This window comes from Macaca nemestrina, chromosome 7, assembly GCF_043159975.1.
Source record: "Macaca nemestrina isolate mMacNem1 chromosome 7, mMacNem.hap1, whole genome shotgun sequence".
NCBI classification, from domain to species: domain Eukaryota; kingdom Metazoa; phylum Chordata; class Mammalia; order Primates; family Cercopithecidae; genus Macaca; species Macaca nemestrina.
In genome coordinates, this window is record NC_092131.1 from 91,716,640 (window position 1) to 91,744,486 (window position 27,847).

The following is a 27,847-nucleotide window of genomic DNA, read 5'->3' on the forward strand; positions in this document are numbered from 1 at the left end:
ATTACCAGACTCCTTGTCAAAAGTAATGCAACAAGTTTAAAACAAAGGAATTACACCTGTAAAGTGCTAAAAAGAAGAAGAAAAAAAAAAAAAAACTCTGTTAAGCTAAAATCTATATAAAGCAGAAATATTCTTCACCAACAAAGGGGAAATAAAGACATTTCAAACAAACAAAAGCTGAGACAATCTGTTACCAGGAGGCCTGCAATCCAAGAAACACTGAAGGAAGAGTTTTAACAAGTAGAAAAAGGGTAGCAGAACTGTACAACAGAGAGTGAGCCCTAATGTGAACTATGGACTTAGCTAATAATAATGTATCAGCCCTCAATTGTAACAAATGTACCACACCAATACAAGAGGTTAATCATAGGGAACCTGCAAAGGGTGGGGTTGGCGTGGCATATATGAACTCTGTACTTTCTGTTCAATTTTTCTGTAAACCTAAAACTGCTCTAAGATATAGTCTATTAAATTTTTTAAAAGAGCAGATAGAAACCTAGCTCTACACAAAGAAAGAGTAACAAATGGTAAGCATGTGACAAATTATGACATTTAAGTTTTAAGAAGATATTAAGCAAAAGTAGTAATAATGTACAGTAATAATATACGTTGAATAAAATCAATGACAAAAGCAAAAAGAATGAAGGGAAGGAAATTGGAAGTACACTACAGTAAGGATCTTACATTATTTCTAAAGTGATGAAGGTGGATTGTGATAAGTTCAAGATTCATGTTGTAAAACCCTACAGCAACTACCAAATACATAAAATAAAACTAATAAACCAAGAAAGTAGATTAAATGGAATGCATATTTTTAAAATATGTAATCCAAAAAAGGTATAAAAAGAGGAAGAGAAAACATAAAATAGGTACGACAAGTAGAAAACAAAGATGGTAAGATAGCACACTTAAATCTAACTATAATAATAATTACAGTAAATATATATGGTCTACACACCTCAATTAAACAGTGGAGACTGTTATACTAGATTAAAAGTAGAGATTGTCAGATTAAGTAAAAAAAACAAGACCCAACTATATATATGTTTCCTATAAGATACTACTTTAAATTAACACAGATAAGAAACATAAAATAGAAAAGGATATATGTATAAACATTAATCCTACAAGCAGGAGTGCCTATATTAATATCAAAGAAGAGTACAGGAGAATTAATAAAGGGATGTTTCATAATGCTTACAATGTCAAATTATCAAAACTACCAAATAATTCTAAACATGTATGCAGTCAATAATTTCATGAGTTCCAAAACACATAAAGCAAACACTGACAGAAATAAAAGGAGAAATAGATAAACCTACAATTACAGCTGGAGATTCAAATACTCCCTTCACACTAACTGGTAAAATGAGTAGATGGAAAATCAGTGAAGATATGTAAGACCTGAACAACACTATAAACCACCTTGGTTTAAATGAATATTACAACCAACCACTACAAGAACAAACATGAAAATATACATGTGTCTTGGTACAATCAACAACGAAGAACATATGCTGGACCATAAAACAAGACACATGAATTTATAAGAAATGAAATGACATAGAAACTGTTTTCTGACCACAAAAGAATTAAAGATCAGTTACAAAAAGGACATTTTTTGGGGGGGACATTTTCCATTTTGGGACATTTTCCAAACATTTGGAAATTAAGATTTCTAAATAACTCATGGATCAAATAAATCATTTAAAATTTTAAAAAGACGTCGAACTAAATGGTAAAAACATTATTAGATTACACAGGGTAAAACTAAAGATACGGTACTTGGAAATTTACAGCTTTTAAGTGCATATTTTAGAAAAAAAATAATGGTTTAACAGTGTTCCAAACTTCCATCCTAAGATGCTAGAAAAAAGGAGCACATTAAACTAAAAGTAGAGGTAAGGAAATAATAAAAGTAGAAACTGGTAAAAGAGATGTGGGACAAACTAGATAAAATCAATTATAGTAAAGTTGGTTATTTGAAAAGAATAGTTAGACTGGTCAAGAAAAAAGACACAAATTACCAACATCAGAAATAAAAGAAAGGACATCACTACAAATGCTGCAAACATTAGAAGTATACTAACGGTGATTTTATGCCAATAAAACTGACAACTTAAGTAGACAAAATTTCTTAGAACATGCAGATTATCAAAACTGACACAAAAAGAAAAGTCTAAATAATTTCTGTATCAAATAAACTAAATTCATAATTTAAAAGTTTTCCACAAAGAAAACTCCAAGATGGTTTCACTAGTGAATTCTGCAAACAGCTAAAGATTTACTATCAGCTGTACACAATCTCTTTAGGAAACAGAAGGAGAGGATACACTTTCTAACATATTTAAGGAGGCCAGTATAAATAACTCTGATACCAAAATGAGTCAAGAGGACCACAAATAAAAGAAACTACATACCAGTGTCACTTGGGTACAGATGCAAACATTCTTAACAAAATATTAGCAGGTCAAATCCAGCAAAATATATAAAGAAAATATCAGTACAGATGGGGTTTGTCTCAGGAATACAGGGTTGGTTCAGTATTCAAAAATCAATGTAATTGGCTACATTAACATGCCAAAAAAAACCATGTGATTAATTTCAGTAGACAGAGAGAAATAACAAAACACCCATTCAGGAAGAAATTTCAAAAAACAAAAAAAAGAAAACTCAGCAAACTGGCCAGGTGCAGTGGCTCAGAGCTATACCCCCAGCACTTCAGGAGGCTGAGGCAAGAAGACTGCCTGAAGTCAGGGTTCGAGACCAGCCTGAGCAACACCATGAGACATCATCTCTACAAAAAAATACAAAAATTAAGGACAGGCGCAGCGGCTCACGCCTGTAATCCTAGCACTTTGGGAGGTTGAGGCGGCCGGACTGCCTGAGCTCAGGAGCTCAAGACCAGCCTGGGCAACAGGGTGAAACCCCGACTCTACTAAAATATGAGAAAAAAAACTAGCTGGGCATGGTGGTGTGTGCCTGTAGTCCCAGCTACTCAGGAGGCTAAGGCAGGAGAATTGCTTGAACCTGGTAGGCAGAAGGTGCAGTGAACTGAGATCATGCCACTGCACTCCAGCCGGGGCAACAGTGAGACTCCTAAGGAAGGAAAGGAAGGAAAGGAAGGAAAGGAAGGAAAGGAAGGAAGGAAAGGAAGGAAAGGAAGGAAAGGAAGGAAAGGAAGGAAAGGAAGGAAAGGAAGGAAAGGAAGGAAAGGAAGGAAAGGAAGGAAGGAAGGAAGGAAGGAAGAAAGAAAAGAAAGAAAGAAAAGAAAAGAAAAGAAAAGAAAAGAAAAGAAAAGAAAAGAAAAGAAAAGAAAAGAAAAGAAAAGAAAAGACAACAAAAAAAAATTAGCTGAGTGTGGTGGCACACGTCTGTGGTCCCAGATACTTGGGAAGCTGAGGCAGGAGGATTGCTTGAGCCCAGGCAGTTGAGACTGCAGTGAGCCATGATGGTGCCACTGTACAACAGCCTGCGCAACAGAGGAGACCCTGTCTCAAAAAAAAAAAAAAAAAAAATCCTCAGCAAACTAAAAAAGAATGGAACTTCCTCAACCTATAAAGGGCATCCACAGAAAAACTACAGCTAAGATCATACTTAATGGTAAAAGACTAATTTCCCCCTCTAAGACGAACAAAACAAAAATGTCCACTCTCACCATTTTTAATTGCTATTTTACTGAAGGTCCTAAGCAGCTTAACAATGTAAGAAAAAGAAAAGGCAACCAGATTGGGAAGGAAGAATTAAAACAGGTTCTATTCACACACATCATACCCAGTAAAAACCAAAAAAAAATCTACAATAAACTAACTGGAACTAAGAAGTGGAGTTTGCAAGGGTATTGGATACAAGATCAACATTAAACGTTAACTGTATTTCTACATATTTGTAATGAAATTGCAAAATTAAGTTTTGTAAAAATATATTAGTTTCAAAAGCAGGAAATATTTAGAGACAAATTTAACATGTGCAAGACTAATATTCTGAATACTAGAAAACACTGCTGAGAGAAATTAGGGAAGGCCTACAAAAATAAAGATTATATACTATGTTCATGGAGCTGAAACTCAATACTGTTGTGATACTGATTCTCCCTAAATTGATCTATAGATTCAACACAATCTCAGTCAAAAATCTCAAAAAGCATTTTTGTAAAAATTGACAAAAAAATTCAAAATTTATAAATTTATAAACAGCCAAAACAATTTTTAAAAGAAACAAAGGCAGCCATAAAAAAAGGATGAGTTCATGTCCTTCGCAGGGACATGGATGAAGCTGGAAACCATCATTTTCAGCAAACTAACACAAGAACAGAAAACCAGACACCACATGTTCTCACTCATAAGTGGGAGCTGAACAATGATAACACATGGACACAGAGAGGGGAACATCACACACCAGGGCCTGTCAGGGGGTGGGGGACTCGGGGAGAGATAGCATTAGGAGAAACACCTAATGCAGATGACGGGTTGATGGGTGCAGCAAACCACCATGGCACATGTATACCTATGTAACAAAAGACCACGTTCTGCACACGTGCCCCAGAACTTAAAGTATAATTAAAAAAAAAAAAAAAAGTTGAAGGATTTACACTACCTGATTTTAAGACTAAATACAGTGTGCTCTTGTAATAACAAAACATAAATCAATGGAACATAACAGAGAATCCAGAAATAAATCTACCCAAATATGGTCATTTGATCTTCAACAAAGATGTCAAGGCAATTCAAGGGGAAAAGAAAAACCTTATCAACAAATGATACTTGAACCTTGACATTACCTCAAAACAATCACAAAAATTAACTCAAAATGAACTGTAGACCTATAAATAAAAGCTAAACTATAAAACTTCTCAAAACTGTATAGTTTGGGATAAAAATCCCACTGCCCCATGTAAGGCAAACATTTATCAGACAGGACACCAAAAAAGCAGGTACCATAAGGAAGAAAACTGACAAACAGCACTTCAACAAAACTGAAGCCTTCTGCTCTTTGAAAGACACCATTAAGGGATAAAAAATATTCACAACATAATGGAGAAAATGAAAAAAAGACTTCTATGTAGAATATATAAAGATGCCTTACAGCTGAGTAATAAGAAGGCAAATAACCCTATTAAAAATGGGCAAAAGATGTGAACATTTAACTTAAAAAGATGTATGAAAAGACACTCAGTAGATTAAAAACGTTTAGCATCATTAGTCATCAAATAAATGGAGACTAAAATAAGGATATACAAGTATACATCCACTAAAATGGCTCAACTTAAAAAGGCTCAGAATGCAAAGTGGTGGTGAAGATATGGAGAAACCTGGAACTCTCATTTACTACTGATGGGACTGTAAAATCATGCAACTACTTTGGAAAACAGTTTCACAATTTCTTATGAAATAAAATATACATATACCATGTGACCCAGAAATCCTACTCTTTGGTATAATATTTACCCAAGAAAAACGAAAGCATATGTCCATACAAAGGCATGTATTCAAATCTTCATAGCAACTTTATTCATAATACTACCAAAAGTCCTTGAAAGGCAAACAGTGAAATTGTAGTTTAAACATAAAAGGAACACTAGTCAACAGAAAAATGGAACAAACTACTGATAGATACAAACACAGAAGAATCACAAAAACATTTTGCTGAGGGACAAAAGCCAGACACTAGAGAATACCTATTGTATGATTCCATTTAGGAAAAAACCTACAAATTTTTAAGACACCACTGAAGAACACAAAAAGATCCACAATTCATACATTATGAAAGCCACTCCTCAACACTGGAAAGCTATAATTTAAAAGATTTTTGTGATTTCATAAAGTTAACACCAAGAATAACCAGCATTACTGTTTGAGTCTGTTTCCTCATCTATAAATAGTATAATTTCTATACTTCATAAGTTGTGAGAATTAAGCATGTAATGTGCTTAGCACAGTGACTAGCATACATTAAAAACTCCTTAATTACCAAGTGTTTACTGTGGTACACAATGACTAATTTCTTAATGACATTCCTATTGAAAAGTCGTCACTACGTCCAAGACATCAGAAAGGCAAATATTACAGCAAAAGCCAAATTAGAAGTTTTGGAATATATTTAGAATGATTAAATAGCTGATACTAGAATTTTAAAAAAAATACTATTAAGGCCTTAAAAGAACAGATTTATTTCAAAACATATAAATAGATACTAATTCACAGGAAACAATATCTTTAAATCAGTAAAATTTTACAAAAGCAAGCATTTAAGGAAGAAAGTGATTATACACACACTCACGAAACAAGAGATTGTTCCAATTACAGGAAGTAAAAAAGAAAAATGACACAAACTTGAATAGGTATGAAAAAAAGCAAAGGAGGGTGTAGGGTAGACAGATAGGCAGAACACAATTTTGTATAACCTTAACCCTGAAAACAGGAAACCATCGGAATTTAACATAAAAAAAATATAGATACGAGAATGGTAAGATTAATCCTGTCAACTAGAATAATGCACAATTCCAGCCCCAGTGCTAGGTAAGGTTAAAAAGATACGTTGTTATACAATCTCCACTAAAACACAACTTATTACATTCTTAGCTAGTGGATGGAGGAGAAGGTAGCATTTGTGTGACAGTGTGGTAACACAGTAATGCCAAGAAATGCCCATTATCCCCCCATGCCCTTCTACCTCCATCTACATCCACCAAAGGCCCAAAACATCTGTTCAAACAGCTTCTGTTCTTTTTTGAAAAAAATAAAAAAGAAAGTAGTTTTATTGAGATATAATTTACATACAATTCACCCATTTAAAGCCTACACTTGAATGTTTTTATATCCTCAGGTATGTGCAACCCTCATCACTATCTAATTCTATAACATTTTCATCACCCTTTAAAAGAACCCCAGTACTAATTAGGACTCATTCCCAATTTCCTACGCCTACCCCAGCCCCATATGGCTCAGTCTCAGGCAGTGAGACACCTACTTTCTGTCTCTATAAATTTGCCTATCCCAGAAATTTCATATAAATGGAATTATACAATATGTGGTCTTTTGTAACTGGCTTCTTTCACTTAACATGTTTTCAAGATTCATCCATGTTATAGCACATATCTACACTTTATTCCTTTTAATTGTTGAATAATAGTCCCTTGTGTGGAAATACAACCTATTATGTATTCTTTCATCAACTGATGGTCATTTGGATGGTTTCAACTTTTTACCTATTATGATTAATGCTGCTATGAGCATTTGTACACAAGTTTTCACATGAATCTATGTGTTCATTTCTAGCTTCTGTTCTTACACACACACACACACACACACACACACACACAAACCTAAGAGTGTCTTCAGATTGGGGTATCTAACATCTTCTCCATAGTGATCCACATATTGGTTGACATTCCACAGTTTAGACATTTTAGATAAATTACTAATACAGTCTTTGCGTAGTGACATTTCAGTCAGTAATGAACCACATAAATGACGGTGGTCACATAAGATTATAATGGAGCTGTGCTATATAGGTATACCATTTTTTATCTTTTATACCATATTTCTACTGTACGCTTTCCACGTTTAGATATGTTTAGATATGTTACAAACGCCTACAGTATTCAGTAGAGTAACCCGCTGTAAAGCTTTGTAGACTAGGAGCAATAGGCTATACCAAATATAGCCTAGGTGTGGGGTAGACTGTACCATCTAAGTTTGTGTAAATACTGTGCACTCTATGATGTTCACAAAGTAACAAAATTGCCTAATGATGCATTTCTCAGAACATATCCCTGTCACTAAGTGACTCATGACTGTACCTATTATATTTTCCCAAATTATCACTACCACTTCAAATCTATAATCAGTAACCATATTGAAAGCTTTCACATTAAACTTAATATTAGCCTGTAATAAATACTAAGGCTAATATTTATTATTAATATATATTATCAGCAATTACAAATTCATTAGAATTTGTAATTCTTCAGGTGGAGGATGTGCCTTCCCAAATGCTAAGGTTCTATTTGCCCTACTCTTCAGTATCATGGTACAGGCTAATACTCCCAGTATTCCTTCTCAGGCATATGGTGACTGGAATCCATCACTTTTACAGTCCTCAACCACCCAAACACCTGTAACAAGCAGCACACACAAACACAAAGTTTAAAAATTGGAACACTTCAAAATGTAATCTTTTGTACTTCACATAATGATCAAATATGCATGACTTTGGTTAAACAATCTAGTAAAGTGTCGAAGTCTATCAAACAGGTTTCCATATTAATAAGGCTTTTAACCAGAATGTAGAAAAAGTTTGGATGCTCTACTCATGATATTCACCAACTTCCTACAGTTCTGAACCGGAAGAAGCTGCAGAGGACATTTTAGGAATGCAAACTCTAAAGCTCATAGAAATGAAATAGAATCCAGGAGTATAATCCCAACTACCAATCTAATCTATATTGAAATAGGATTATATCTATTTAAAACAAACAAAAAGCACCTGAACTAATGGAAAATAACAATTCCAAAAGGTCTTAAAGCTAACTTGACAGATGAACATCATAATAACTTGGGAGTTATCTCACAAGTAATGTGACACTCCTAAAGTATTAGTTTGAATCTTAAAAGAAAGATGAGTGGTTTCAGATTATCCTCATAACATCCCCTTTACTTACACTATGATATTACTTCTTCCATGGAAGAGAACTGGGCTGATTTATAGCTACTGCCCTAAGAATTGCACATTAACTACTAACTATTATATCTACAACATATCCCAGGCTAGTTGTGGCAATTATAAATTACTGTAATACTATACCTCTCTGCTATAAAAGTCATGGGAGTGCATCATACATGTCAAAATTTTACCTACTGTATCTCACAGCAGAAAAAAAGTTGACAACTACTGATCTAGACCAGCAGAGCTATAGAGATGACTTTAAAGCCATTATTTCAAAACCTTAGCTCAGTCCAAATGCTAGATCAATAGCAACTTTGCAAAGTGTAAAATCCTGAGTCATTTGTAACAGCAATTTAAAAGATTCATTTACTTACTATATTTTTACTGAGATGCTACATGAAGAGAATACAAGAAGAAATAAGACAAGCATAAAAGCCTTCAATGCAGTGTGTACACATCTATTACCTTAGTATAATAAGGTCAAATATGAAAAATAGAGTAAGGCAGAAAAAATACTATCGGATTTTAAAAGACAAAAACTACTACTGAGAAGGAATCCAGTTTTCAAGGGCAGCAGAGTCTGGCCTGAGAAAGGAAATCAAGAAGAAAGTAGGATACAAGCAAGAATAAGGAAAGGACAATCTTTACCCACATCTTCCACCTGAAAGCTGGAAGTCCCCCTTCAACTCCCTTCAAACAATCAAAGAATGAGCCTATCACTATGCTTTCTTAAAAAGTATCTTAAGCATTATTCTTTAAGGCAGAAAGCTTTATTAATAATTATTAATGTTAATAAGAAACGACATACACATTATCTTCATTATCTTATATGGGCATATTAAAGAAGGTTTTGGTCATTTCCATGCTTAAAAACTGTCAATGGCTTTTTTTCACCTGAAGAACAAAATTTAAACTGCTGAACACTCCAGCACCACTACAAACTAGTCTCAAGCTCTCTTTCCCACTTTACCATCTCTACTTCTGAAAAACCCTCCAATCTAGCCAAACTGTCCAACAAGCAGCTCTCCTTCTTCTGTTTTGGCTCTTTTGCTCAAACTGTTCTACGTGGTGTATTTTTTCCACAACTCTGACAATAAAACTTGATATCCAGTTCAAATGTCAATCCTTCCATGAAGCATTCCCTGAACACCTCAAAACTCTTCCTTTCCTGAACTCCCTAATCCATTATTGTGTGTAAGATTTACACATCACTTAGTAATTAATGGGATTTTACCCTCCTTAAACCATTACTTCCTAGAAGCAAAGAGCTATATCTTATATATGTTTCTATTTTGGAATCAACAATATAGAAATAATAATTAAAACAGTGAGAAACAGATAAGGGACAGAGTCCAAAAGAAGAAGGGTCTGGGGGAACCAGAGCCCAGGCCACCATATGGTGACTATCCATATTTACCAGTTGAAAGGAAAAAAAGGGAGATCAATAAAAAGAAACAGTTTTAGCAAATGATCATTCAAATAAGGAAATGAAGGTATAATGAGTCTGAGAAGTCCTTACGACTTGTGGAAACTATGAAAAAAAAAAATGAAAGCTCATAAATGAAGTCCCAATGACAGACAGATGGGCATAGAGACTGACTGCCTTTAAACAACATTTGAAAGACATGTGGATAACTCCAAAACTGTGTCATTAATAGCAAAAGGTTTTAAATTATATTATGATAGAATTCTGATGTTAAAAGCCAATATACTCTTTAATTCTGGTTGATATTTTTACAAAAAGAAATGTATAATGACTAATGAAGTCTATTTCTCACTCCAACAGAAAATACTGACAGACTACTTATTATCTTTAGGGAAAGAAATGTTCACAGGTAATAAATATTTTAAGCAACTAATTTATAGAGGAAAACCAAGCATAAAGAACTTCTACACATTTCCAACTTTATGTTAAATTTCTCATGTTAAAAAATAGATAAAAGGCATAAAAGATAGATAACTAACTAACTTAAGCTACCTAACAGATTTAGTACCATCTTATTAAACACAATAACAAGTGTAGAGTCAAGGAATAACATCGTACCTACCATTTATTGGAAGAAAGGAACAACTGTCAAAACCATAAAATAATACCAAGAAAACCAAAAGTAGAATAAATATATAAAGAGGTAATAAAGTTTAATTTTCAAAAAGTTAACTTCTACCAAACCAATTCACAAGTTTAGAAGTTACCTTTACAGAAAACATCTTATGTTAGATTGACATTGGAATAAAAAGTACCAAAGGAAGCCCTTGGCCAAATATAGGCCTATAACTCCTTCATATAATAAAACCAAGGCATTTCTGATTTATATTATAGACACAAACCTTTGAATAACCTTGCTTTTCAGAAAAAACAGTAAGACTTGCAATAACCCAGAACCAGCATTTGCATGTTATCAGAATGAAGTAAGGGCATTGAAATGCAGTTTATTTCTCCTCCTTCATGATACTTTCCGGAGACTCTAGCTCACCAGTGGAAGCTGACTGCCTATGTCTTTTCCGAACTAAAAGTTTTATTAGCACCGGCAGGACAAGTCAACGAGTTTTCCTCACTCCTCTCAAAGTATAGACTTTAGAAACTGAGGACAGTGATGCCAAGTATATCTATGCAACTCTAAAATACTATCCCTAAACCATGTGAAAAAATAAGAAAGGAAAAGGAAATTCTATACGAAACCACACAGCACAGCTTGAAGACAAAGAATGTTGACACTGCAAAACTGCGTGGGCTGGGGGTGGGGGGGCGGAGTCACCAAATCCCAGCAATTGATCCCTCGAACTGTCATTCACCCCAACTCTTTGACTGATCCCCCAAACTCTCATCCATCCAAAACCCCAAACCTTTGTGGCAGGAGGCTAGCAATGGGGCCTAAGGATCATCTGGAAAGACCATCAGAAAGATTAAACCCACCCTAAATCTGAAAATAGTGGAGAAGTGTCTGGAGAGATCAGAACAGAGACTACAGGGAACGAATTTCAAAATTTTGTTGATTTAAAGGGCCACATAAAGAGGCACGCTGAAACACACAGCTTCTGGCAGCTGGCACAAATAGGCAAAAAGGAGAGGAAACTGTCCTTCGGTAACTGTAAGGTAAAAGGAAAAAGAAAAGGGAATATTCAAGGTACTACAAGACCTTAAAAGACTCATAAAACTGCAAGTCCCACAACTCTTCTTCAACCATTGAAACAATAAAAACCACTGAAGTAACAAGACTATACTAAAAGAGAGAATCAATAAACTAGGAATACTATAAAACTCCCAATACTATAAAAATGAACAAGGCTGGGCACACTGGCTCATGCCTGTAATCCCAGCACTTTGGGAGGCTGAGACAGGTGGATCACTTGAGGCCGGGAGTCCGAGACCAGCCTGGCAAAACCCCGCCTCAACTGAAAATACAAAAAATTAGCCAGGCATGGTGGTGCGTGCCTGTAATCCTAGCTACTTGGGAGGCTGAAGCATGAGAATCGCTTGAAACTGGGAGGCAGAGGTTGCAGTGAGCTGAGATCATGCCACTGCATTCCAGCCTGGGCGACAGTGAGACTCTGTCTCAAAAAAAATAACAAAAGAAAAGTCCAGAAAATTAAGAAAGAGAATGTGGTAGGAACATATCCAGCAAGGAACCCTGCCCCACCCTCCACTGACCAAAAAAAAAAACCTTAAAGCAGAAAAAAACTATAAGCCAATACTCCAAACAGAATTAAATATATTCAAACAAGCATTTGATCATATGAAAACCACCATGAATCAGAAATCTAAAAACCAAATGAACAAAATACAAAGAGAAACTTTAAAAGCTGGCTAAATTCAGACCAGAAATGGGAAAAAATACAAAATTAGTACAGAAATGAAGACGAAATTGCAAGGCACCCGAGAGAGAATTGATTTAAATGAAAATGAGCTACCACAGGTCATGTGTTATGAGCCCCATCTATCCACATTTGGTGTTAGGTTTCATCTGACAACTCTCCTTCCACCATTTCACAGTAACTCAAAAGCCACACCTCTTAGGACACCCACATAAGCAAACTTCATGCCTTTTTCATGGTAAACTAACACATTTATCATGTACTTATATATTCCTTAACAATTTAACATGTCTAAAACCATGCCACTGTTTTAATCAGGTTTAAGTTCCTATCCTTTCTTTTAATGTGTCAGCGACAAAGTTTTTGAATGCTCTTTCTCTAACTTCATTGATCACACAAACCCTGTAGCTTTCACTGCATGATTATGCATACATAGTGATTCTGAGGAACAAATATGCTGCGGTGTAGCAGAATTGACTGTGGATGTATGTAAATGTGTGGGTTCGTATACACACAGATTTCTTAGCTCTGTGTGTTGAGGAGGTCTAGAAAAAAAATGACTCCCCCATAGCAATGAGCAGTCCTAGTCCTCGTACCCAGATCTTGGTTTCTAAATGCTATCCCCCAAAACAAGGAGCCAGGGCTTTTTGGAAAAGATGATGATTACAGGGTTGGAGCTGGTAAAATGCAAGATGAGCCTGAAGTTTCTCAGAAACTTTTCAGTACCAGAAAGTGAAGAAGAGCTTTGAAACGGATAGGGGCGTGTTAAAAGGACAAGGAACCAACCTGACAGAGCTCTCAATGTCAAAGCAGAACAATCTGAGCAGTAACATAAGTGACAGCATCAGATTACAACCTACAAAATAAAAACCTTTGAGTCTATACTGATATAAATGAGTGAATAAATAAATGAGGGAGAACGGACGCTTCTTCATTAAAGAATTTTAATTAATAAATGAGAAAGGAACAAGGAAACCACAAAATCACCATGAGGTTAATACCACAGTACTAAGTGTCACAGATAAGTTCCAGCAATGGATGACAAAGTGAATGGATGAAAGTTGGATGAAAAAACAGAAATCAGCATAATCTCAAAGTATCTCCCCAAAAATATTTATCAATTACACCATGACTTTACAGAGGAGAGATCAGCAGATACTACCTTAATTAGGCGAACAAGATTAACATCACTAATAATAAAACAGTGACTTCGTGTAGCCCCTGATATAAACACACCTCCTGATATAAGGTACCAGGTGCATTGCCTGATAACAATACACTTCGGTGTATTGCCAAAAAGATATAATCCCACATTAATCATAACAAAGCATCAGAGAAACCCAAATTGAAAGACATTCTACAAAATAATGACCAGTACTCTTCAAAAGAGCATCAAGATCATAAACACAACAAGAAAAAAAATGAGTTAATATCACAGATTTCAGGAGACTAAAGAAACACAACAAATAAATGCAATGTGGAATTATGGACTGAAACTTAGAACAGATAAACATCATTAGAAGAAAAACTGATTAAATTCAAAAAAAGGTTTACATAATGAAAAAGTAAATAGTATCATACCAGTATTGACTTTCCTGGTTTTGGTACTTACATTATGGTTATATAGCTGTCCAACATTAGAGCGAGTTGGATAAAGAATAAAAGCAAACACTCTATACAATACTATTTTTGCAACTTTTCCTAAATCCAACATTATTCCACAATAAAAAACGTTTTAATGTTGTCTTTTATGGATGGGAACATTTAAAAAAAGGAAAACTCATGATTATTAGCTTCATTTATACAAAAACAAGTAAATTATACCAATTCCTACGGCAATTCAGAATAATTCATCAACGGCATAGTTTCTCATTGCTTTGTTCTAATGTTAATAATCAGTTCATTACATACTGAAAAGAATATTTATATTGATATTTGCTGAGACAAACTGCAGAAGGTATTGAAGAGTTCAGTACCATTCAATACAGTTTTCAAACATGCAAAACACTACATATTGTTCAGCAATATATATGCCATTTTAAAAACAAATCAATGAGAAAGGTAAATCCAAGTTTTAAGATAATGATTATCTCTGAAGAAGGAAAAAGGACAATGAGACAATGAGACTGAGAGATGTCCACTGCATTCTTTCTGCTAGTATTCATTACATTATTCACTAATTCTTTTTGTATGCTTGATATGTTTTATGATTTTTTAGCCACTACTGAGGGGCACATTAAGTATCTGGAATAATCAAATAGTATCCTGCTTTGTTTAGGAAAAAAGATTTTACTTTTGTGGGGGTTTTTTGCTTTTCTGTTCATTTGTTTTAAATTAAGATAATCTTATTGAGAATATAGCATTTATCATTTTTCATTTCTGTTTTCCAAGACCAAACATTAAATACCTTGAGGTCATCTAAAACAGGGTGCCCCACCTTAGGGTAGACATATCCTCAGGCTTTAGAGATAAATCCTCTCAGTTCCCTGACAATTTCATACCTTCCCTTCCACTTCTCTTCAAATACTCAATCCATGGCCTTGTCATTATCAGGAACTGTTCCACTCCTGATAGTAAATTCATATATCCCACTCTCTGCCTACACCTCTTTATTCTTCCTGAGCACTCTCTCACAAATAAACTCATCATCTTCTCTCAAATCTGCTCTTCCTTCTATGCTTCCCATTTCAGTAAACAGCCGATTCATTCACCTCACTGACCATTATTCCTCTTTTTCCTCTTTCACATTCAACATGCCCTCCATCACTGAGTCCTTTAATCCTACCTCCTAGATATCTCTCATGTCCATCTATTTCTTCAACCCTCCTCCCACCAACATAGTCCAAGCCACCTTACTCCTTTCAAATAATTTTTTATAAAGCTCTCCTAAAAATCCTCCCTGCCTACCAGTCTTAACTCTCTCCAAATAATCCTCCACGGTGAAACCAGCATTATCTTTTTAACTAGTTTCTTCCCAGGTTTAAGATCCTTCCATTTTCCCCAGGATAAAGTCATCCAGGAAATTTTTTTTTTTTTTTTTTTTTTTTTTTTTTGAGACTGAGTCTGGCTCTGTCATCAGGCTGGAGTGCAGTGGTGTGATCTTGGCTCACTGCAATCTCTACCTCCTGGGTTCAAGTGATTCTCTGGCCTCAGCCTCTAGAGTAGTTGGGACTACAGGCGCGCACCACCACACCCAGCTAATTTTTGCATTTTTAGTACAGACGGGGTTTCGCCATGTTGGCCAGGATGGTCTCAATCTCCTGACCTCATGATCCACCTGCCTCGGCCTCCCAAAGTGCTGGGATTACAGGCATGAACCACCGCACCTGGCCAGTTCAAATTCTTTAACATAACTTAAGGGTTCTTTATAATCTAGTCCTTATTTCAGCCTCATCTTTCACTACTCTCTTGGTATCTGCCCTCCCTTGCTCTCCTGATTCAGACATACTATACTCTGACTTTCTCCAAAATAATCCAAGCTCTTGAAGTGTATCTCTTGCCCTTAAGACAGGCCTGGTAAACTCTACTTTCCTCTTCACAAGACCAAGTCCTATTCACTCTTCAAGCCTCAACTTAGGCATCACTTCCTCTGGGCTTATTTTCCTGGCATTCCTGAAACTAGGTTAATTACCCTTGCAGATGTGTACTCTGCACTGTACACATCTATTATACGTCAAAATCAAGCATAAATCATATATGCCCACACTCCCCAAGACTGTGAAAGCCAAGCCTTGCTCACCGTTATTTCCACAGCACCCGGCCCAGTGGACTGTATTAATAAAGTAATGAAGTTACCAGTTATTTCAAACTGTGAAATAAATCGCCAAAATAACACAATAGTTACAAAGATTTTGAACTCAATAACTCCTGGATCAGAAGCATAATATTCCTTCCACTATACTTTGATACTTAATCTCACTTTCATAAACAATTTAACATTAATTATATATACAGTGTGTAACACAGAGTTAAAAGGGATCTAGATATCATCTCATTGTATAATTAAAGTGATGCCCAGAAAGGTTATTTTACTTGTTAATGAACAAAACAGTATAACAGCAATGCCAAGATTAGGCATTTTGATGTTCATTAATTATATACTTTAATTTCAGGAATTAGGCTTTTGAATTTTTTAAGTTAAAACCTAAAGTTTATGTTTCTTCTAGAATAACAGTTATTAAAAACAAAATATATAAAATCAACACTTCACTTAAACGTTTCCACAAAATTAACTAAAGTATTAAAACAAATATAAGAATATTTCATTATGGTCTAAGAGTAATAAAGATAATATTAGGTCATTATTATAATTATACATTATAAACAACAACCTTGTTCAAGACAAATCAACCACGCTCAAGACACTATGGAACATACTCAATGAATAAATAAAAGACATAAAACAGGATTCATACTCCTGTTTTAAAATATGTTTTGGAAAACAAGATGCAACCACTGCAGAATTAAATAGAAGAATTCGGTGAAAGTAGTTACTTAAATTGTTAACACTTTCAAAGAAAACAGTTTTCTCCTAGGAGTTTTGGGAATATAAAGAGAAATTACAAACTACTGCCCGAGGAATCAGCATAAATTCAAAATTTCTTAGCTTAATAAGCCAAAACGGCTCTGAAACAATGAAACTCCAATATCAATAGCATACCAGCTGCCTGGTTTCTGGTGTCTAAATACTCTTACCCAATAAAGGAAAACTTGAAATAATGTAATGACTGATTGCAGGACAACAGCAGGAGATGACCATAAGATAAGCCTGGAATATCTTACTGGTCCAGAATGCAAGAAAGTGCTCAACAAATGATGGGAACATGTTAAAACAACCAATGAGTTAATGTGAAGAAGTTTCCACTAACCAAATGTGGGTTAATTTGGAACATCAAAATGAATACTGGCAGGTAATAGACAATAACCTACTTAATAAAAAAGAATCTGTGATATATTGATATCAAAATGAATAGGACAAGGTCTTCTTTAAAACAGACTAGAATGCCCACTAATAAATGGAGAGGGAATGATGGTTAGAAAAACACTATTTTGCAATTCTGTGTAATAAGTAATTCAGGCAAGAGTAATCAATGAATGCTAAAACCATTCTGTAAGCGTTTGGAGAAGGAAATTTTCAGTCTCCAACAGATTACTGAGTAATAAAAGGGGGACTATGATACCTTTTGTAATAGAGAAAACTAGCAGGTAAATCCTTAACTAAGTGGTCCAAATAAACATCAACAACATAGTCAAAATGACACCATACTGCCTCATGATGTGATGCACTGAGAATACACCACCACTTACATGGGATTTCTGCCAAAAATGCAAACCCTGAATCTAATTACAAAGAAGCAACTGGACAATCCAAACCAATGTACATCCCACAAAACAAAAGGTCTGTACTCTACAAAACCCAAGAATTAAAAAGGCTGAAGAACTGTTTCAGATTAAACAATACAAGAGATATAATTAAGATACATTGTATAATATTGGAATGGGAAAAATATTAGAGGATATTATTGACACTACTGGAGAAATTTCAACACCAACTGTACATTAAACAATAAGATCAATATTAAATGTCTTGAATCTCCCATACTAATGTAAGAATATGCCCTTATTAGGAGATACCAGTTGAAGCATTAAAGGGTAAGGGAACTTGATGTGTGCAACCTCCTCTCAAATGGTTCAACAATAAAAATAATTTTAGTAGGCAGAGAACAAAAAAGAGAAAAAAAGGAGATGAGGAAAAAGATCTATTCTTGATATTACATAACACCAGATATGTTCAATGATATTCCATGTGGTTTCCTTGTTGGAAATGTACACAGAGCATTAACATAGCATTTCCCTGTATATAACCTGAATTTAATCAGACCTGTGATGTTTTGCCACTGACTTTAACTAAATAAACTTGCATCATTGGCATACTCTAGACCAGGGTCCCCAACACCAGGGCCACAGACCGGTACAGTCCATGGCCTGTTAGGAATGGGGCCACACAGCAACAGGTGAGCAGCAGGCCAGCGAGTGAAGCTTCATATGTATTTATAGCCGCTCCCCATCACTTGCATTACCGCCTGAGCTCCACCTCCTGTCAGTCAGATCAACGGCAACACTCAACTCTCACAGAAGCACAAACTCCACTGTGAACCGCACATGCAAAGGATCTAGGTTGTGCACTCCTTATGAGACTCTAATGCCTGATGAGATCTTTAGTCACTGTCTCCCATCACCCGCAGATGGGACCCTCTAGTGGCAGGAAAACAAGCTCTGGGCTCCCACTGATTCTACATCATGGTGAGTTGTATAAGTATTTCATTATATATTACAATGCAATGATAATAGAAATAAAGTGTACAATAAATGTAATGTGCTTGAATCATTTTGAAACCATCCCCTCCCCCCACCATTTGTGGAAAAATTGTCTCCCACAAAAACAGTCCCTGGTGCCAAAAAGGCTGGGAATAGCTGCTCTAGGAAGAAGATGTAATCAAGGAGTTTCAAACTGTAAATAAAATAATAATCTCTGCTTCCAGACTTTGTACCCACTCTGCAAATATAAAAAGAGAGCAAGAATGACAAAGCAAATGTGGTATATGTTAACAACTGGTGAATCTGAGGCAGATATAAATGGGAGTTCATTGTACTATTCTTGTAACTTTTCCCTAGGTTTGATTTTTTTCCAAAATAAATTTAAAAAAAAAAAGTCTGTCAACCCTAAAACTTTACTTTGTGGAAATTAAGCCATTTCTGAAAGAAAACAAAAACAAAACCTTAACCCCCATATTCTTCTCTCCCTTTCTCTTCATAATCCATATCATCAATTAGATTTAACACCATTAACGAAAAGGTTTTCAGTATCAAAATAAACATTTTGCCAAAGGAGTCCCCAATTTACAAATGGGATATGTTCCAAAAGCCTATTTGTAAGTCAGCTATTTAGAATGGGGAATGACTTTCACAATTACAAATGGTGGTTGGGTTCCTAATGTTGGCCACAAAAGTTCTTTGATGTATTTTCATTAGCAATACAGCTGAATAAGTAATGTATTTCACGTATACTATGTTAATTTCCTTAAAGTTCCCCCCTCAACTTGGAGCTTTTCTGTAAACATATGAAATTAGCTGGATAAGCTAGGGGGAAGGAATAGGGCCAGAAGGGATGTTGGCTAGTAAGGAATAACAGGGATATGCACTTCAAACTAGAAATACTTCCTTCAGACAAGATGGCTACTCAGTGCCCGGCAAGAAAGCAAAATAGAATCTGAGGAAATGCCCTTGTGCTCCACAGCTCTCGAATTCCTGCCCCTTAGAACGATAATGATAGTATGTTAATAGAAAACACATAAAGTAAGATTATAATCTGGTAAGTACCTTTATGATTTTTAAAGCGTGATTTGAGAAAACTGGTCTGTGGCTGGTTATTTCTGTTGATTAGGACAACTTCTACTCAATTCAACATTTACTGAGAATTCACTATATCTACTATGATAGGTTAGTTGGTAGATACTGAGCACACAAAAAGAGCTAGCTGGTCCTTGACATAGCAACTCAGCCTAATAGAAGAAACTGACATCAATTATAATATTCTAAATACCTAACAAGGGATTTACTCTAAAACAAACAGTGCATATATCATGGGCACACAAAAGCAAGAGCAAAAAACTTTCGTCTAGGAGATTAAAACTGGTATCACAGATGACATTTGAGCCAAGACTTAAAGGATAAGTAGTTCAATAACTATTACTGTGTGAGCAAGACAGCATTCCGATCATTGGCAAAAACATGAACAAAGATACAGAAGCATCAAATATCTACTATCTTCCAAGTGCCAGGCAGCATGCTAATGCCTGGGGATACAGCTAAGAATAAGATGAACAAGGCCTCTGCCTTCATGGAGTTAATATTCAGGTAATGGACAAATACCATAAATAAGCAATAACTAAGCAAACCAGGTATACACAAATTACAATTGTCTTGAAGGAAATAATCTGTGTAAGAGAGTAAAATGGTAGAGTGCAATATTAAATAGGATGGTCACATTAGGCCTCTGAGTGAGAAGTGAGATTTGGGCCAAGCTCCAAAGCGTTTGGCCAAGCCAGACATTTGAAGAATATCCCAAGGAGGGAGTACAAAAAGTGCAAAAGGCCCTAAAAGAAAGGGTGCATTTAAGAAACACTGAGAGGCCTTCGTGGCTGGCATCCAATGAATGAGGGGAAGAATGATGAGAAGGAGAAAGATCATTCAGGGCCATTTCGGCCACAGAATGGAGGACAGCCTTGATTTTGAGAGGAATGGGAAGTCACTGGAAGATTTTAAGCAGAAAAATGATATGATCCAATGTAGACTCTTAAAATGATTCTTAGGCTGCTGTGTGAAGGAAAAAAAAAACTTGTGTGGAGCAAGAAGAGAAATAAGCCCACTTAGAAAATTACTGCAGTATTTCATGCAAGAGGATGATGGCTTAAAATAAAGAGGTGGCAATGAAGACTAAGAGCAGTGGACTGCTCAAGATAAAGTGGGAAGGTACAACAGGACATGGGGATAGATTGGATTTAAGAGAAATGGAAAGAATCAAGAATAATATCGTAAGTTTTTGGCTTAGGTACTGCCATTTATGGATATAGGGAATGCCAGCAGAAACACCAGGGTTTAGAGGTAGGAAGGCGGCTAGGGGAGAGGAAAAATATAGCTATATTTTAGCTATATCATTTATATTATATCTGAGATTCCAACTAGACTTCCAAGTGAATATCAAACTCAAGAGAAGTCTGGGCTGGAGAAATAACAGTAGTAGTCATCAGCATGAAAACACATAGCCTTTTCAGATTAGCACTAATAGTTGGCTTTGACTAGGGCATAGAAACTGAAAGGTGATGGCTGAAAATGAGCCTCAAAAGATACAACGGAATCATATTATAAAGTGAGCCATGACTAATAGCAATAGCAGTAGCAGTAATGATAGTAATAGTAGGAGGAAAATTAATGCAGGTTATATACCAGGCACTGCACTTTATAATACACACCTCATCTAATCCTCTCAAAAACCATATGAAATAATGTTATAATTACTATTTTATACACTAAGCCTCAAAAATCCTAAGAACTTGCCAAAGAACACAAAGTGTAAGTAGCTAAATAAGAACACAGTAGGTATTTTAACTTAGGATTGGAAGTCTGTTGTTGTTGTTGTTGTTGTTGTTGTTGTTGTTGTTTTTTTGGAGACAGAGTCTCACTCCATCACCCAGGCTGGAGTGCAGTGGCGTGATCTCGGCTCACTGCAACCTCTGCCTCCTGGGTTCAAGCGATTCTCGTGCCTAAGCCTCCAGAGTGGCTGGGATTACAGGTGTGAGCCACTATGCCCAGCTAATTTTTGTATTTTTAGTAGAGACAGGGTTTCGCCATGTTGGCCAGGTTGGTCTCGAAGTCCCGACTTCAGGTGATCCGCGCACCTCCACCTCCCAAAGTTCTGGGATTACAGGCATGAACCACCACGCCCAGCCAGGAAGTCTGATTTTATAGGCCAATCTTCTATCCCTGACATTACTGCCTCTCTATTGATCTCATATGCCTTCAAAGTTGTTTTTTTTTTTCTTTAAGAAGAAATGACACATAGATCTGAATTCTAGAAATATAATTCCAATTTCTATGTAGAAGATGGACAGCTAAGGATGAGGATGAGAGGTCAAACAGGCTAATATAGTATTACTCAATGCAAGAGCAGCTTGTTTTATTAAGCCCAAAAGTTACAAGTTCTCTTACCAGGTCGAACGGGAAGCAGCCCTTTGTTCCAAGTGTCACAAATCATGCCTCAAATGAATCCAAGTCAACCTGCACATGCATGCTGCTGGTCACACAAGTAACGAAGTAAAAACGTCCAGCTCATGCAGTATACACTTACTGATCACTGCTGAAAACATTTCTCAAGCATATAATTTTAATAATGGTGAGAATTTTTTAAGTCCATGTATTAAAGTTTTTTGTTTTGTTTTTGCTTTGTTCTATTTTTTCCTGTTTATTTTGTTTTTGAAGTTTATATTTTTGTGTAAGGAAATAAAATTAGTATTAATTCAAGACAACCACAAAAAGACATGCCCGGGTTGGTATTTACTAGACATTTGATTAATTAATATGTTTTTCGCCCATGTTTGTTCCTCTGGCTTTTATCAACATCACTTGTTAAAATAATGATGAAGTAAATTACCTGCCTTCATACACCAATGTTGAAATATGGTATTCCACCTCAAAAGGAGCTAATATTTTTAAATCATATGCTTATGATTTCATCTTGACTAAGATAATTAAGACATTAAATTCAGTAAACATCAATTAAATTCAGTAAATATAAATATTAATTATTAAAGTATAAATAAAGCCTCTATATAAAAATTTAGTACTTATTAAATAAGAACCAACCTATATCATGTGCTATGTGTAAGACTTACTAATTAACAAATGGATTTACACTCTTAATTATAATAAACCGGACACAAGGTCCATTTCTTATAAGGCACACAGATAGACTATACACAAAGAAAATCATTAATTTCACACCAAATAAAAGTATTTAAAAAATTACAGATTAACTGTTAAAGAAGTTACTTTAAAATATGAAAATAACCTTCAATATTAAAATATTTAAAAACTTTTCTTCAGTAGATAAAGCTATTTTAAAATACCTATTCAAGGTAGATTACAAAAGTATTCTTCTAATTTTAAATTTTAAATACCATATCTTAGAGACCACTCCCACAGACAATCCCTAAAAGACAGAATTCACTGAAGATTGGGAAACTATTTCTATTTAACTTGAACCTTTAGAAAAATATTTGGGGAGACTATGGAGATTAGAAACAAACTATGGTTGAAGATCAAAATTCTAATGTTTTAAAACAGCCAATCAAGTATTTTATGTATAATCTGACAATGAATTTAGGATGCTGGGATATTTTATCCAAAACAAATACATAAGCATTCTCTATTGATACACTATACGAAATCCTTTTGGTCACAAACACTAAACGTATAGGTACTGGGCAGGGTACCTATATAATCTTCAGCCAGAAGGGATGCAGAGAGATCAAGCAACACACATTTTTGCACATTAAGCTTCAGGCAGTGCGCTAGAATTTTACACTCATTATCTCATTTAATTCCAACAAGGGACAGGTAATGTAATTCTATCTCATTTTACAGGAGATATCTCAACTTAGTCAGCAGTGGAGCTGGATCTGAATCAAGATCTGACTAGAGTCAAGCAGCCTTCCTTTACTGGGGCTTGCAAATCAGCATATGTTGAAGCATTCTCTTGCTTGAGGTTATCCAGCTTAAAGGGTGATCTGATTTTCATATTTACACTTATTATTTAAACATTAGCAGAGAAGGCACTCACTTCTCCATTTACTAAGAATCCACAGATTTTCTTTCTTATCTAGAAAAAATAAATAGTGATCATTTTCGGTCCACAACCAGTTTTCTCATAGTGTCATTGCATAAAAAAAACTTCGGCTAGACTTTGAAACATTCATATGTACCATGAGTAACCGGTGCATGGTCTTATGACAAGACAGAATATTTGAAATCAGAAATGCCCCCAAATCCAGGCCCATTATCATGGTATATTACACCACATTCTTCTTGCCAGACTAAAAGCAGCAAAGGGAAGAAAAAAGATGGTTTTCCAAAACTGACAAGCATGCTACTTTTCAGTAACAAATTTGTTTACGGCTTCTTCCTCCTAAATCAGAACACAAATCTACTGCAAATATTTAACTAGACTATTTCAAACTCCAAAATCATATTCTAATAAACATTTCCATAATTACTTAACCAACCTCAGAATATAATTCAATACTCCTCTTTCTGGTAGGCAATTAATGGATGACACTACTATTGCTGGAATATTAATAAAATTAATATTAACCCACAATGTATTCTAGATGGAAAAGGCAAATTGTAATGAAATGGCTTTGAAAAACATAACATCACCATTTGAAACAACTCAACATTTTTAGGAGATTATTTCCAACTGCATTTACAAAAAAACAATCTTTGTCGCACATGCCCACATGAAAACAAACTCTAAGAATACAGAAGGAAATTGTTCTCAAACCATAATTCAACATGGTGACATTACAATTATTTCTGGGCCTCAATAAGCTATTTTCCTTCCACTGAACACCCCTCAGAATGTAACTTTTTAAAAAACTTTTGAAGGCAAGAGTTAAGTGTAATTTTAACACTTCTGTTCTACTATGAAATAAAACCACAATTTTATATATAACCATAGTGTGAATCAAAGGAAATAGGGAAGCAAATAACTGCGTTTAGAGAGGTCACCATTACTTCACAGTCACTGTTTTCACTAAGTAGCTACTGGAAGCATACTCTTCAACAAAATTGTTAATCTAGAGTCTACAATCATTCAAATCACCAGTTTTAGCTCTTCAGAGTACTTTTGATTATTATAACACCATTATCACAACTTTTTGCAACAATGCTCACTGAGAATTAAAATAAAGGTGATTCTATTGTCAATTAATGCATCACCATATGTAACAAATACTGATCTTAATGTTTTATGATAAACATACGTGTGTTTATGACATTTAATATAAACGAATCTAAATCGGCATCTGCTTTAGTGAAAACTTTTGAGTCCCTAAAAGTTGTAATTTACAGAAAAAGAAATAGAGACTGAGCTCTCCAAAAAATTCACACACCAAAAAAAAATTGTACATACAAAAGCCATAAAGGCACAATAGTTATTTTTATCCTCACTTCCTAAATTCATATTAAAAGAAATGTCATTTTTGTATGTTTAAAAAAGAACTATTTTGTTTACCTTTTCCACAGACTGTTCAAGAACTGCCAAGGTACCACAGATCTTAAAACTGACAACTAGAGTACTTAGCAGTTGCCAAAACAACACAGCTGGATTCTTAAAGGGAAAGTACTCTTGGGTAATGTACACCTAATTACAGCTTTAGAGAACCTCCTCTTCATATAGTAATAGATGATACAAGACACAAGGGAAACATACTGTGCTAAAAACCCGAAAAAAATGTTAGACAATGTTTGTTTAAAAATACATATGCTATTGTTAATACATCACGGCAGGCCTAACAGGGCATTTATTGGAAGCCCAATCTCACTGTAAACTAAAACGCAGGTTAACACTACATTACAGTCAAGCTACACACGGTTCCCTGCTGGACCATAACAGGAGGCTCGCTTCACAGCTCAGGAATCTATTTCAGATGTGAGCAACAATTCTACAGTTACACTTTTAAAGAAAAACTGTTTTCTTATTCAGGATTGCTCACCTTTTCCAAACTTGTTTGCGCTATCTCACTTACTTTAAGAAACCTCACTGCTCAAAGGCATGAAATCAAGCCAAAAAGCAAAGTTTCTAACACAAAAAATCTTTCTGCGTGCTGGGATCTACCTGAATGGCAGGGGGCAGCCAGCGGTTCCCTGTGCAGCCCCTCTGTGCCCGCGACGTCTCCCTGCACGATCGGGCGTCCGCAAGCGCAGGTGTCCGCCGCAAACAGCGACACCGCCACTGACATCTACACACTCACAGAATTCGTACCTAAGCGTTCCGCCCCGTTAGACCAATCTTCTCCCAAAGCAGAAGTGGGTGAACTTCTTCAAGTCCAACAGGGAAGAAGGCCCCCCGCACTTGGGGCTAATCCCTTCAGGGAGACCCCCGGACTTGGAGGGAAAAGGGGAAGGAAAGGGCCCTCGGGGAGCACTGCCCCGGAGAAGCTCCGGGGGCCCCAGAGAACTCCTTCAACTTTCAAGGAGGCGACGTCCACCACCGCCCCCCGGCCCCAAGCGGTGCGCGCCCGGGGAGGCTGCTTGCCACCAGCCCGCGCCGCTGAGCTGCCCTCGGCCCGCCCAGCCGAGCCCCATCCAGCCGCCCAGCCGAGCCCCATCCAGCCCCCCGGCCCGCCCTCGGGGCACCCCGCCCCCACCTCCCCGGGCGCCTAGCTCCTCAGCGCCGACCCCGACCCGACCACCCCTCGCCGCCTCCCAGCACCCTACCCGCCCTGCCGACGCGCGGCCACGATCCTGGCCCCCTCCAAGCCGGACATGGCCTTGTCCAGGGGTCCCCGGAGCCCCGCGGGCGACCCTCTCTGCCGCGCCGTCCCCCACCCCAGCACCCCCACCCCAACCCCTACTCGGCCCCCTAAGCGAGACACGGCCCCCTAAGCGAGACACCGCCCCCCTCCAGCACTGCCGGCGCCGCGGACCGAGCCCCGCTGCCCGCGGCCCTCACCGTGTCTCTGGATTAGCTGGCGGGCGCGCACACGCCGCAGCCCGGGCCCGCCACCAGCGCTCCGCGCCGCCCGGAGCCGCCTCTTTCAGCCCGGGACTCGCCGGGATATCCGCGCACGGATCCCCACACCGGGGCTATTTTTAGGAGACAGGCCCCGGCCAGACCGGAACTCGTTCTGTGGTGCGCTTGCGCACTACGGCCTCTGCTTCGGTGTCCCTCCGCCAGCCCTGTCTTCCCCTCCCTCCTGGGTTGCCTTCCTCGCTTCTCCCGATCAGTTTCTTTTCAGGGCTGAATTATCCTCTCGGTGGATTCTAGAGTAGCTGGAATAGGAAAGACAACGGTAGGGCAAAGAGAGTCACAGTGCTTGGAAGCGGGCGCTATTCCACAAGGACGTGGGGGCGGACTATGTTTTTCCGGGTGGGTGAGGAGACGATCACCCGGCACAGGAAGGAGATGACGGCGGCTTGGCGCCGGGGCCGCGGGTTGGAGCTCGCTTCCCTCTGAAGGACCGTGTTCTCCTGGAAGGGATACTGGTCACTTGATGAGGGCCCAGGCGCCTCCCAGGGCGGGGCGGCCAGGCGGCGTCGCGCCCTGCCGCCCCCGCTCAGCCGCCGCCGCCTCCCTGACCGACCCGCAGGAGCCCAAGCCGGGAGCGGCCCGGTGACGCGGCGCGTGGCAAATCGCCGCGCGTGGCCCGCAGGGCGGCCGGGCGGTGAGGCTGCGTAGCGGAGCGGGGCGGGGCGCCGCGGCGGGGCGGGGCTCCCGGGGGCGGGGGCGGGGCGTGAGGCCGGCGGCCGCCCAGAGTCCGGGACCAGGCGGGTCCCTGGGCCAGCCCCCTCCCTCCCTCCCTCGAGGCGCTCTCGACCTCCCCAGACGTTGGCTACCCACGCCCGCATTGTGGTCAGGGCCGCACCTGTGCTCGCCCCGGGGCATGGGCAGGTCACCCTCAGGAGCAAGCACAAGGGGACCCTCGGACCCGGGCTCGGAGAGAATGGGACTTGAAGGAATCTCGAGGGCGAGAAGGCCCTTTCAGACAGGCCAGCCGAGCTCCGCAGGTCCCAGGACAGTTAGCAACCT

The 27,847-nt window shown here is 37.6% G+C and overlaps 1 protein-coding gene across 12 annotated transcripts in view; it reads right to left on the minus strand.

The window, feature by feature from the left end:
- The window catches only part of LOC105479408 (myocyte enhancer factor 2A), a 164,363-nt gene extending 137,010 nt beyond the window's left edge, over window positions 1-27,353 (minus strand). For 2 of the 12 annotated variants that reach the window (XM_011737346.3, XM_071100585.1), the window contains exon 1: window positions 26,771-27,351. The gene's annotated coding sequence lies outside the window, so the exon portion shown is untranslated. Of the gene's footprint in view, window positions 1-26,770 lie in introns of all 12 variants that reach the window. The other 10 variants (XM_011737349.3, XM_071100590.1, XM_011737351.3 and 7 more) reach the window with 7 other exon arrangements.
- Between the last annotated feature and the right edge of the window lie 494 nt (window positions 27,354-27,847).